Below are 14727 nucleotides of genomic sequence, written 5' to 3' on the forward strand. Positions count from 1 at the left end.
TGAGCTGGCCGGGGAAGAGCAAGAGGATGGAATAGGGGCTGCAGACAAATGAGAAACCTCAGGACGCACATTTATTCTCCAAGCCTCAAGTGAGTAAACATTGTACCATCATTTATTCCCTGTGATGCACTAATGCCATCTACCTTGCCATCCCTTGCAGGGTAATCAGTTGCCTAGACTGGACCACCGGCATGCCCTGCAGACACCACAGACACAAGGAGCTCCGAGGAAGACTTCTCAGACTCGACCACGGAAGAGGTGTCACATCTGTCACATCTGTCACTTGCATCGTCCACCAGAGCAGATATTCACACCATGGTGGATTAAAGAACAAAGAACAATACAGAACAGGAAGAGGCCCTTCGGCCCTCCAAATATGTACAGTCATGATACCAACCTTTGCTAAAACCCTCAGCACTTTCTTGTGCCGTATCCTCTATACCCATCCGATCCATGTGTTTGTCAAAATTCCTTTTGAATGCTATTAACGTATCTGCTTCTACAACCTCCCCTGACAACAAGTTCCAGGCACTCACCACCCTCTGTATAAAAGACCTGCCTCGCACAGCTCCTCTAAACTTTGCTCCACGGACGTTTTACCTATGCCCCCTGGTGACTGACCCCTCTGTCATGATATCCACATCAGCATATCATGGTGCAATCACACACACACTGATGGACAGGTAGTTGGACCAACCAACACACACACAACATCGCAGCCAATCACCAGTGAGAGCACATGCACTATAAAACAGGGAACACCACAGTTCCCGCTCATTCTACCAGGAGATAGCTCAGAGCACAGAGCTCACAGCGTGCTACTCAGACATACACCATGTGCTGAGTGCCTCACCAAGTTAGTGATAGGGCTGGGTCCACAGGTCAGCTGGTGAAGCACGAACCTCAGTCAGCAGTTAGTAGTTGTTATTGTTTAAGACAATAAAACAGAATTGTACCATCTACAGCCGTGTTGGATCATTTGTGCATCGGAACACCCAACACGACATGATACCAGTATTGGAGCTAACCAGCGACTGTGAGATCTACCTGCACCCTTTCAGAAATCCACCATCCTTCTCCATGGAAAACATCAGCCCGCCGCAGCCGCTCCGAATCGCTGGAAATCTTGGCATCAACTGGAAGCTGTTTAAATGGCGCTTCCAGCTATTCCTAGAAGCCACAGACAGGGAGAATGCATCGGACACCAGGAAGATTGCCCTCCTCCTCTCCACGACGGGGCAACAGGCCATCCACATCTATAACTCCCTGGCATTCGCGGAAGGTGAGGACAAGACAAAATACAAGACGATTCTTCTAAAATTCGAGGAACACTTCAGTGTGGAAGTCAATGAGAGCTTTGAGAGGTACCTCTTCCAGCAGCGCCTGCAGGGTAAGGATGAGCCTTTTCAATCTTACTTGACACACCTCCGTATCCTCGCGCAGTCCTGCGGCTGTGAGGCCACCTCCGACTCCATGATAAGGGATCAGATAGATTTTGGGGTTATCTCGGACACCCTGCGCCAGCAGCTCATCAAAATTAAGCGCCTCACCCTAGCGACTGCCAACGAGACCTTCGTTCTCCACGAGAACGCGACCAGCCGGCACTCCCAAATCCAGGCGGCCGAAACGGCATGGCAGAGGTCCTAGGAGGCAGAGAGGGTCCAGTCGATCGATTTCCTCCCGGCCCGTGACCCGCCTCCCGCGCTTGTACATGCCAAAAGAGGGGACGTTGACGCAGAGGGAAGCGATGCGCAGGCGCGCTCTACGCAGGACCGCACCGCAAATGCACGGTGGCGCAACGAACGCCATGACGTCACGACGTGCGGCAATTGTGGCTCCGCCCACTTAAAGCGGTAATGTCCGGCCAAAGCGCGACAATGCCTCCACTGTGGCAGGATGGGCCACTATGCTGCCTGCTGTCGAGCAGCTCAACCTGCCAACTCTCAACAATTCCTCCAGCCTCGCAGGGACGTCCGGGCTATTCAGCCCCCATACACTGAGTCATATCCTGACAACATGCAGACCAGTGATACCAAAGACAGGTGTCGGAACCAGCCGCTGTCAGTGCACAGAATTGATCCGGGCGATGAGCGGTGTGCCAGCCTAATGGTCAACCGATCACAGATCACATTTTGCCTGAACACTGGTGCCTCCGCCAATCTCTTCGCATGTTCAGCCTTCCAGACCTTGAAGGTTAAATCACCGATTCTGCCATCCCACTGTCAGCTGGTTGACTACAATGGAAACGTCATCCCGGCCACGGAGTCCTGCCAGCTGGAGGTTACACACATCTCACACAAAGCCACATTGTCTTTTGAAATAGTTGGATCCTCGAAGGACTCTGTTAGGCGCACAGGCGTGCAAGATCCTCCACCTCGTTCAGCGGGTACACACTCTGTCTCCAGAAGGCACGTCCGCCTTCCTGGATGCAGACTTTAGGGCGCAGCTCCACTCACTCATCGCGCACAACCACAAGGTTTCCGAGGGCATGGGCACACTGCCCTACACGTACAGAATACGGCTCAAAACGGACGCCACCCCGGTCATTCAGGCACCTCGTAGAGTCCCAGCACCACTCAAGGACCACCTCAAGCAGCAGCTGCAGGGCCTGCAGGACCAAGGAGTGCTTTCCCGGGTAACGGAGCCAATGACATGGGTCAGCTCCATGGTGTGCGTCAAAAAGCCCTCCGGCGAGCTCCGGATCTGTATCGACCCAAAAGATTTGAATAATAACATTATGAGGGAACACTACCCCATACCCAAACGAGAAGTAATCACAAGCAAAATGGCTCAGGCAAAAATATTTACCAAGCTTGATGCCTCAAAGGGTTTTTGGCAGATCCAACTGGATCAGTCTAGCAGGAAGCTGTGCAACTTTCAACACTCCATTTGGCAGATACTGCTACAATAGGATGCCGTTCGGCATCATCTCGGCCTCCGAGGTGTTCCATCGCATCATGGAACAGATGATGGAGGGCATCGAAGGAGTACGCGTCTGTCATCTGGTCCACCACACCACAGGAGCACATCAGTCGTCTTCAGCGTGTCTTTGCACGGATACGAGATCAGGGCCTGCGCCTCAACCGAGCCAAGTGCTCTTTTGGTCAGACTGACCTAAAGTTTTGGGGGGATCACATCTCCCGGTCAGGGGTGCGGCCGGATGCCGACAAAGTGGCAGCCATCGCAGCCATGCAGCAGCCGTCAGACAAGAAGGCAGTGCTGCGCTTTCTCGGGATGGTCAACTTTCTGGGGAAGTATATTCCTAACCTTGCCTCGCACACGACGGCTCTTCGCCACCTGGTGAAGAAGACAACGGAATTCCAGTGGCTGCCCGCACACCAGAGTGAATGGGAGGAGCTCAAGGTCAAGCTCACCACCGCCCTGGTACTGGCGTTTTTCGATACCACACGGGAAACAAAGATCTTAACTGACGCCAGCGAGTCCAGCATTGGGGCGGTACTCCTGCAACGGACGACACCGCATCATGGGCCCCGGTCGCCTATGCGTCGCGGGCCATGACCCCCACAGAACAGCGCTATGCGCAGATTGAAAAGGAGTGCATAGGCTTGTTGACCGGCATCGACAAATTCCACGATTATGTGTATGGTCTTCCGCAGTTCACTGTGGAGACCGACCATCGCCCCCTGGTCGGCATCATTCAGAAGGACACCAACGATATGACCCCTCGCCTCCAGCGCATTCTGCTCAAGCTCCGGAGGTACGACTTCCAACTTGTCTACACCCCGGGGAAGGACCGCATCATCACAGATGCCCAGTCCAGGGCGGTTAACACACTGCCCGAATCGGAGAGGTTCATTTGTCAGGTCGACGCACAGGTAACCTTCACATCGCCCAATCTGCCGGCCACTGACACACGTCTGGCCCACATTCGCCGTGAGACTGCGGCTGAGCCCCTTCTACAGGGTGTGATGCGCCACATGACGGAAGGGTGGCTCAAGGGGCAGTGCCCACAATTCTACAATGTGCGGGACGACTTGGCCGTCATTGATGGTGTCCTCTTGAAGTTGGACCGGATTGTGATCCCACACAGCATGCACTGGCTTGTCCTCGAACAACAGCACGAAGGCCATCTCGGAGTTGAAAAGTGCAGGCGGAGGGCCCGAGAGGCTGTGTACTGGCCGGGCATCAACGACGTCATCGCTAACATGGTGCTCAACTGCCCCACCTGCCAAGGGTTTCAGCCGGCGCAACCCCCGAGACACTTCAGCCCCATGAGTTGGTCATGTCCCCCTGGGCGAAGGTGGGCGTGGACCTCTTTCATGCGCTCGGCAGGGACTACATCATTCTGATTGCCTATTTCTCAAATTATCCGGAGGTCATACGCCTGCACAACATGACATCATCAGCTGTCATCAGAGCATGCAAAGAAACCTTTGCTCGCCATGGAATTCCGCTCACCGTCATGTCTGACAATGGGCCTTGCTTTGCGAGCCAAGAATGGTCTTCCTTTGCCACTTCATACAACTTCACGCACGTGACGTCCAGTCCTTTGCATCCCCAGTCGAATGGCAAGGCGGAAAAGGGCGTCCACATTGTGAAGCGACTCCTCTGCAAGGCTGCTGATGCCGGATCTGACTTCTGTTTAGCCCTGCTTGCCGATCGCTCGGCCCCACTGTCCACGGGCCTCTCGCCAGCCCAGCTGTTGATGGGTCGCACCCTCAGGACCACTGTACCGTCCATTCATGTTCCTAAACCCGGCCATGCTCCAGTACTGCGAAGGATGCAACAACAGCGTGCTCAGCAGAAGGTGGCACATGACGCTCAGACGACTGATCTTCCTGCCCTGGCGCCTGGAGACAACATCCGCATACACCTACCGGAGGGTGGCTGGTCGGCAACGGCCGAGGTTCTCCGCCGCGTGGCTCCCCGCTCGTTCCTGGTTCGCATGCCTGATGGCTCCATTCGCCGATGTAATCGACGGGCCCTTCGGCTGGTTCCGCGCTCGCTACGTGGTCATGCACCGGTGCCACGCACTCCTGTTGTCCCTGAAGTCGACTTCGTTGAGCCTCCTACCACTCTGCCTATTCCTCTCTCGCCCGTGGCCAGGCCCATTCCTCAGCCGGTGGATCCTGACCCACCCTTGAGGCGGTCAACCCGAATTCGTCGCCCACCTGATAGACTTGACTTATGAGCCTGTTAGCACATTGGACTCACTGAATTGTTTTACAGACTGTTAACGTGTTTCTTTCTTGTCGTTCCGAAGTTCTCTTTCGATATTTGCTGATTGCATTTGTTTTTTTATTGGAACAACCTCGTTGCTCTGTTGCACCTGACACCTTCCTCTGTATATGGTTTAGCCTCATGTACATGTTGTAAATATTGCACACACATACTGAGATGCACTTAGTACACACTTCTACTTATTAGCATGTAGGCACATATCCTTATGAAAAGGGGGATGTCATGATATCCACATCAGCATATCATGGTGCAATCACACACACACTGATGGACAGGTAGTTGGACCAACCAACACACACACATCGCAGCCAATCACCAGTGAGAGCACACGCACTATAAAACAGGGAACACCACAGTTCCCGCTCATTCTACCAGGAGATAGCTCAGAGCACAGAGCTCACAGCGCGCCACTCAGACATAGAGCATGTGCTGAGTGCCTCACCAAGTTAGTGATAGGGCTGGGTCTACAGGTTAGCTGGTGAAGCACAAACCTCAGCCAGCAGTTAGTAGTTGTTATTGTTTAAGACAATAAAACAGAGTTGTACCATCTACAGCCGTGTTGGATCATTTGTGCATCGGAACACCCAACACGACACCCTCCACCCTGGGAAAGAGTGGCTGCCCATCCACTCTATCCATGCCATTCATAATCTTGTAGACCTCTATCAGGTCACCCCTCAACCTCCGTCTTTCTAATGAAAACAGTCTGAGTCTATTCAGCCTCTCCACACAGCTAACACTCTCCTGACCAGGCAACATCCCAGTAAACCTCCTTTGCACCCTCTCCAAAGCCTCCACATCCTTCTATTAGTGTGGCGACCAGAATTCTGCGCAATAATCCAAGTGTGGCCTTACCAAGGTTCTATACAACTGCAGCATGTCTTGCCAGTCTTTATACTCACTGCCCCGCCAATGAAGCATTCCGTATCCTTTCTTGACTACCCTGCCCACTTGTGTAGCCACCTTCAAAGATCTGTGGACCTATATGCGCAAATCTCTCTGACTTTGTAAATTCATAAAAGTTTTGCCATTTATGGTATATTTCCCCTGTATGTTAGACCTACCAAAATGCATTACCTCACATTTGTCTGGATTAAACTCCATTTGCCATTTCTATGCCCAAGGCTGCAACCTATCTATGTTCTGCTGTATCCTCTGACAATCCTCAACACTATCTGCCACTCCACCAACCTTGGTGTCATCCGCGAACTTACTAATCAGACCAGCGACATTTTCCTCCAAATCTTTTATGTACACCACAAGCAACAGAAGCTCCAACACAGATCCCTGTGGAACACCACTAGTCACAACCTTCCATCCAGAAAAACACCCTTCTACTGCAACCCTCTGCCTTCTGTGACAGAGCCAGTTCTGTATCCATCTTATCACCTCACCTCTGATCCCGTGTGACTTCACCTTTTGTACCAGTCTGCCATAGGGCACCTTGTCAAAGGCTTTACTGAAGTCCATGTAAAAAACATCCACCGCCCTCCCCTCATCAATCATCTTTGTCACCTCCTCAAAAAACTCGATCAAGTTAGTGAGGCACGACCTCTCCTTCACAAAATCATGCAGTCTATCGCTAATGAGCCAATTTGTTTCCAAATGGGTATAAATCCTGTCTCTGAGAATGCTCTCCAATAATTTACCTACTACCGATGTGAGGCTCACTGGCCTATAGCTTCCAGGCTTTTCCATGCTACCTTTCTTAAACAGCGGTACCACATTAGCTATTCTCCAGTCCTCTGGGATCTCACCTGTAGCCAATGAGGATTCAAAGATGTCAGTCAAGGCCCCAGCAATTTCATCCATTGCTTCATAGAACATAGAACATGGAAAAATACAGCACAGAACAGGCCCTTCGGCCCACAATAATGTGCCGAACCTTTGTCCTAGATTAATCATAGATTATCATAGAATTTACAGTGCAGAAGGAGGCCATTCGGCCCATTGAGTCTGCACAGGCTCTTGGAAAGAGCACCCTACCCAAGGTCAACACCTCCACCCTATCCCCATAACCCAGTAACCCCACCCAACACTAAGGGAAATTTTGGACACTAAGGGCAATTTATCATGGCCAATCCACCTAACCTGCACATCTTTGGACTGTAGGAGGAAACCGGAGCACCTGGAGGAAACCCACGCACACATGGGGAGGATGTGCAGACTCCGCACAGACAGTGACCCAAGCCGGAATCGAACCTGGGACCCTGGAGCTGTGAAGCAATTGTGCTATCCACAATGCTACCGTGCTGCCCCTAAGAACAAATTAATCTACACTATATCATTCTACCGTAATCCATGTACCTATCCAATAGCTGCTTGAAGGCCCCTAATGTTTCCGACTCAACTACTTCCACAGGCAGTGCATTCCATGCCCCACTACTCTCTGGGTAAAGAACCTACCTCTGACATCCCCCCTATATCTTCCACCATTCACCTTAAATTTATGGCCCCTTGTAATGGGTTGTTCCACCCGGGGAAAAAGCCTCTGACTGTCTACTCTATCTATTCCCCTGATCATCTTATAAACCTCTATCAAGTCGCCCCTCATCCTTCTCCGTTCTAATGAGAAAAGGCCTAGCACCCTCAACTTTTCCTCATAAGGCCTACTCTCCATTCCAGGCAACATCCTGGTAAATCTCCTTTGCACCTTTTCCAAAGCTACCACATCCTTCCTAAAATGAGGCGACCAGAACTGTACACAGCACTCCAAATGTGGCCGTACCAAGGTTTTGTACAGCTGCATCATCACCTCACGGCTCTTAAATTCAATCCCTCTGTTAATGAACGCTAGCACAGCATTGGCCTTCTTCACAGCTCTATCCACTTGAGTGGCAACTTTCAAAGATGTATGAACATAGACCCCAAGATCTCTCTGCTCCTCCACATTGCCAAGAACACTACTGTTAACCCTGTATTCCGCATTCATATTTGTCCTTCCAAAATGGACAACCTCACACTTCTCAGGGTTAAACTCCATCTGCCACTTCTCAGCCCAGCTCTGCATCCTATCTATGTCTCTTTTCTGCCAACACCAGCCCTCCTCACTATCCACAACTCCGCCAATCTTTGTATCGTCTGCAAATTTACTGACCGACCCTTCAACTCCCTCATCCAAGTCATTAATGAAAATCACAAACAACAGAGGACCCAGAACTGATCTCTGCGGTACGCCACTGGTAACTGGGATCCAGGCTGAATATTTGCCATCCACCACCACTCTCTGACTTCTATCGGTTAGCCAGTTCGTTATCCAACTGGCCAAATTTCCCACTATCCCATGCCTCCTTACTTTCTGCATAAGCCTACCATGGGGAACCTTATCAAATGCCTTACTAAAATCCATGTACACTACATCCACTGCTTTACCTTCATCCACATGCTTGGTCACCTCCTCAAAGAATTCAATAAGACTTGTAAGGCAAGACCTACCCCTCACAAATCCGTGCTGACTATTCCTATTCAAGCAGTGTCTTTCCAGATGCTCAGAAATCCTATCCTTCAGTACCCTTTCCATTACTTTGCCGACCACCGAAGTAAGACTAACTGGCCTGTAATTCCCAGGGTTATCCCTATTCCCTTTTTTGAACAGGGGCACGACATTCGCCACTCTCCAATCCCCTGGTACCACCCCTGTTGACAGTGAGGATGAAAAGATCATTGCCAACGGCTCTGCAATTTCATCTCTTGCTTCCCATAGAATCCTTGGATACATCCTGTCAGGCCCGGGGGACTTGTCTATCCTCAAGTTTTTCAAAATGCCCAACACATCTTCCTTCCTAACAAGTATTTCCTCGAGCTTACCAGTCTGTTTCGCACTGTCCTCTCCAACAATATGGCCCCTCTCATTTGTAAATACTGAAGAAAAGTACTCATTCAAGACCTCTCCTATCTCCTCAGACTCAATACAAAATCTCCCACTACTGTCCTTGATCGGACCAACCTCGCTCTAGTCATTCTCATATTTCTCACATATGTGTAAAAGGCCTTGGGGTTTTCTTTGATCCTACCCGCCAAAGATTGTTCATGTCCTCTTTTAGCTCTCCTAATCCCTTTCTTCAGTTCCCTCCTGGTTATCTTGTATCCGTCCAGCACCCTGTCTGAACCTTGTTTCCTCAGTCTTACATCAGTCTCCTTCTTCCTCTTAACAAGATATTCAACCTCTCTTGTCAACCATGGTTCCCTCACTTGACCATCTCTTCCCTGCCTGACAGGGACATACATATCAAGGACACGTAGTACCTGTTCCTTGAACAAGTTCCACATTTCACTTGTGTCCTTCCCTGACAGCCTACATTCCCAACTTATGCACTTCAATTCTTATCTGACAACATCATAGTTACCCTTTCCCCAATTGTAAACTTTGCCCTGTTGCATGCACCTAGCCCTCTCCATTACTAAAGTGAAAGTCACAGAATTGTGGTCACGATCTCCAAAATGCTCCCCCACTAACAAATCTATCACTTGCCCTGGTTCATTACCAAGTACCAAATCCAATATGGCCTCCCCTCTGGTCAGACAATCTACATACTGTGTCACAAAAGCTTCCTGGACACACTGCACAATCACCACCCCATTCAAACTATTTGATCTAAAGAGTTTCCACTCAATGTTTGGGAAGTTGAAGTCACCCATGACGACTACCCTGTGACTTCTGCACCTTTCCAAAATCTGTTTCCCAATCTGTTCCTCCACATCTCTGCTACTATTGGGGGCCTATAGAAAACTCCCAACAAGGTGACTGCTCCTTTCCTATTTCTGACTTCAACCCATACTACCTCAGTAGGCAGATACTCCTCGAACTGCCTTTCTGCAGCTGTTATACTATCTCCAATTAACTATGCCACACCCCACCTCTTTTACCACCCTCCCTAATCTTATTGAAACATCTGTAGCCAGGGATCTCCAACAAGCATTTCTGCCCCTCTTCTATCCAAGTTTCCGTGATGGCCACCACATCGTAGTCCCAAGTACCGATCCATGCCTTAAGTTCACCCACCTTATTCCTGATGCTTCTTGCGTTGAAGTATACACACTTCAACCCATCTCCGTGCCTGCAAGTACTCTCCTTTGTCAGTGTTCCCTTCCCACTGCCTCACTACATGCTTTGGCATCCTGAATATCAGCTACCTTAGTTGCTGGACTACAAATCCTGTTCCCATTCCCCAGCCAAATTAGTTTAAACCCTCCCGAAGAGTACTAGAAAACCTCCCTCCCAGGATATTGGTGCCCCTCTGGTTCAGATGCAACCCTTCCTGCTTGTACAGGTCCCACCTTCCCCAGAATGCGCTCCAATTTTCCAAATACCTGAAGCCCTCCCTCCTACACCATTCCTGCAGCCACGTGTTCAGCTGCACTCTCTCCCTATTCCTAGCCTCGCTATCACATGGCACCGGCAACAAACCAGAGATGACAACTCTGTCTGTCCTGGCTCTTAACTTCCAGCCTAACTCCCTAAACTTGTTTATTACCTCCACACCCCTTTTCCTACCTACGTCGTTGGTACCAATGTGCACCACGACTTCTGGCTGCTCCCCCTCCCCCTTAAGGATCCTGAAGACACGATCCGAGACATCCCTGGCCCTGGAACCCGGGAGGCAACATACCATCCGGGAGTCTCGCTCGCGACCACAGAATCTTCTATCTATTCCCCTAACCATTGAATCTCCTATTAGTATTGCTTTTCTATTCTCCCCCCTTCCCTTCTGAGCCCCAGAGCCAGACTCAGTGCCAGAGATCTGGCCGCTAAGGCCTTCCCCCGGTAGGTCATCCCCCCAACAGCATCCAAAACGGTATACTTGTTTTGAAGGGGAACGGCCACGAGGGATCCCTGCACTGTCTGCCTGTTTGTTTTCTTCCCCCTGACTGTAACCCAACTCTTGTCCTGTACCTTGGGTGTGGTTACCTCGCTGTAACTCTTCTCTATAACCCCCTCTGCCTCCCGGATGATCCGAAGTTCATCCAGCACCAGCTCCAGTTCCCTAACACGGTCTCTGAGGAGCTGGAGTTGGGTGCATTTCCCACAGGTATAATCAGCGGGGACACTGGTGGTATCCCTCACCACCCACATCCTACAGGAGGAGCATGCAACTGGCCTAGCCTCCATCCCCTCTGGCCTTACAGAATATAGCTGCCCTGTGGACCAACTGGACCTCTGCCCTATGACTCTGCACTCTAAACTTCTGGCTCCCTTCTCATTCTTTGCGGAAATGTAGGCAACAAAATGAAAGGAGCGCCTTACTCCCTCCTCACCTAACTCCCTCAGTCACCAAACTCTCACTATAGCACTCAAATGCACCAAATTCAGCACTCAGTATTCTGGGGTAAATCCCAATGGAGTCACCACTGCAATATAGCCCTTGTATTAAACATCACTTTGTTCACTCGCAAATCCTCTAACCTATCATTTCATGGCGCTATGCTCTACAAACCCCCTTGCACACTTGGCACATCATCCTTGTGGCGTGTGAGAATGGCAGCGCTATGTCTCTCCCACACTGCTGACTCAGTAAAGATGCAGTGCTGTTGGCAGGGCCCACCCAACCCCCCCCCCCCCCCCCGTGTCCTCACCCACCCAGCATCAACGCTCAGGTTTCTCATTTCTGCCACTCTGCTCCAGCGATGAGGAGGCTGACAAAGTGGAGAGAGGCTGACCCACCTCAGATGATAGTTGGAGAAAAATAAGGACCCATGACCTTGGAAGGGGCTGAACAATGAGAGGCCATCCAGCATCTCTGGGCCCCACGATAAGCAGGATGTGTTCAGCTTTCTTTCAGGCAAGAGTTAAACATATTGTTTCGGATGAGGTGAGCATTACTCATTGCTCAATTCTCATCATCATTCTATCGCAGGTTCGGGGCTTTTGGTTGGCCGAAGGAGAATCCCACCCTTGGATTTTCAGAAGACTTTCAACAGAGCCCCACACAAGTGTAGATTAGCATGAAAAATTAAAGTGCATGGGGATTGGGAGTAATGTATTGAGATGGATAGAAAACTGGTTGGCAGACAGGAAACAAAGAGTAAAAATATGCAGGTCTTTTTCCAAAATACAGGCAGTGACTAGTGGGGCACTGCAGGGATCGGTGCCAGGACCCCAGCTATTCACAATATATATTAATGATTTAAATGAGGGAACTAAAGTTATATCTCCATATTTGCAGATGACAGAGCTGGGTGGGCAGGTGAGTTGGGAGGAGGATGAAGAAAATGCTTCAGTGTGATTTGGACAATTGAGTGAGTGGGCAAATGCATGGTAGATGCAGTATAATGTGGAGAAATGTGAGGTTGCCCACTTTGGTCGCAAAACAAAAAGGCACATTATTTTCCGAATGGCTATAGACTGAGAGAGGGGAATGTGCAACGAGACCTGGGTGTTGTCGTACGCCAGTCGCTGAAGGTAAACATGCAGGTGCAGCAGGTGGTGAAGAGGGCGAATGGAATGTTGGCCTCCATAGCGAGAGGATTCGAGTACAGGAGCAGGGATGTCTTGCTGCAGTTATAAAGGGCCTTGGTGAGACCACACCTGGAATATTGTGTGTAGTTTTGGTCTCCTTATCTGAGGGAGGATGTTCTTGCTATGGAGGGAATGCAGAGAAGGTTTACTAGGGAGACTCCTGGGATGGTGTCACTTCTATGCGAGAAGAGTTTGAGTCGGTTAGGATTATATTTGTTATGAAGAATGAGATCTCATAGAAACCTATACAATTCTAACAGGACTAGACAGGGTAGATGCAGGGAGGATGTTCCCGATGGCGGGGGAGTCCAGAACCAGGGTCACAGTTTAAGGATACAGGGTAGGACAGAGACGAGAAGTAACCTCTTCAGCAGAGAGTGGTCGGTCTGTGGAATTCAGTACCACAGAAAGCAATTAAGGCCAAAGCAAGTCTGTTTTCAAGAAGCAGTTAGAAGCAGTCTTGGGGTTAAAGGGATCAAAGGATATGGGGGGAAAGAGGAAACAGGTTTTGAGTTGGATGATCATCCATGATCAAGTTGAATGGTTTAACAGGCTCAAAGGACCAAATGGCCCACCCCTGCTCCTATTTTCTATGTTTGTATGCTTTGTTGGGAAAATTGCAATGTGCTTTTATGCCTTTTGGCAAATGATCCACCCCCCCCCCCGACACCGTTCCCCCCCACATCAACCCCCCCACCCCCCGAACCACCATGGCGGATTAGGATAATTCCCCCCTTCATGTTTAATCATACAAAACTCAGAATCTCAGAAGTGTTGCGCAGGTCAAAGAGACACAGCCTGAGTGAGTGAGACACATCCAGAGGGGGGAATTTGAAACTTGGTAATTTGGTGCAGTGAGGTAACCAGGAAAGGTAAGTGGTTAATCTAATTCTGCTGTTTTTCAGTTAAAAGTGCAGTGTAGATTAGTGTCTGATTGGCTGAAGCTGCCCCCACCCTAATTGCTGAGAGGCAGTTATCTGGCAGTCACCTGAGGCCTGTTTAGGGGCACAAAGGTACACATTGTATTCTTCTCTTTGAAGTTTTAGTTTGAGTCATCCTGAAGTCTGTATAAAAGACAGACAGAAAGTGCACTCAGTAAGCATTGCACAGGTCAAAGAGACACAGCCTGAGTGAGTGAGACACATCCAGAGTGGGGAATTTGAAACTTGGTAATTTGGTGCAGTGAGGTAATTCGGTGCAGAGTGGGAGAAGGTGCTTTTTCCCTACTGTTTTGTTCTCTCTCTTTCTTCGGGCCTAGTTTCGGGAGCCATTCGGAGGAGGAGGAGCAGTCTCTGTGTGAGTATAAAAACCTAACGGTAACTTCCTGTTTGCCACTTTTTTTTCCAAAAGTGATGTCAGAGGGAAGCTGTGATCTGATTGGTTGATAGAAAATCTGCCCCAAATTTAAAGAAATACACAGCTAAACTCGTAAACTTAAATTAAACTAATTAATTAATTAGAGATGGCTGGTCAGGTGATGTGCTTGAGCTGCTTGATGTGGGAGCTGGCAGATCCCATTGCGAGCTGCAGCGACCACATCTGCAGTAAGTGTTGGCTGCTAGGAGAGCTCCGGCTCAGAGTTGATGAGCTGGAGCCTGAGCTTCAAACACCGAGGCACAACCGGGAGGGGGAGACCTGTGTTTCAGGAGGCAGTCACACCTGTCAGAGTAAATAGTTTAAATTCTGCCAGTGGCCAGGGACAGCAGGGTGTGACTGCAAGTCAGGCAGGTAAAGGGAACCAGCAGCCTCAGCTCTTGACCCTGTCCAACAGGTATGAGGCACTTGCTCCCTGTGTGGATGGTGAACAGGTCTGCAGGAAGGATGAGTCAGCTGACCAAGGCACCATGGTTCAGCAGGCCATTCAAGGGGAGGGATTAAATAGGCATGTTGTAGTTGTAGGGGATTCTATTATCAGGGGGATAGATAGTATCCTTTGTGAGCAGGATAAAGAGTCCCGCATGGTATGTTGCCTGCCCGGTGCTAAGGTGCGGGACATCTCTGACCGGCTTGAAAGGATACTGGAGAGGGAGGGGGAGGATCCACTTGTTGTGGTCCATGTCGGTACCAAC

The sequence above is a fragment of the Scyliorhinus torazame genome, chromosome 4 (assembly GCF_047496885.1).
Source record: "Scyliorhinus torazame isolate Kashiwa2021f chromosome 4, sScyTor2.1, whole genome shotgun sequence".
In the NCBI taxonomy this organism is placed as follows: domain Eukaryota; kingdom Metazoa; phylum Chordata; class Chondrichthyes; order Carcharhiniformes; family Scyliorhinidae; genus Scyliorhinus; species Scyliorhinus torazame.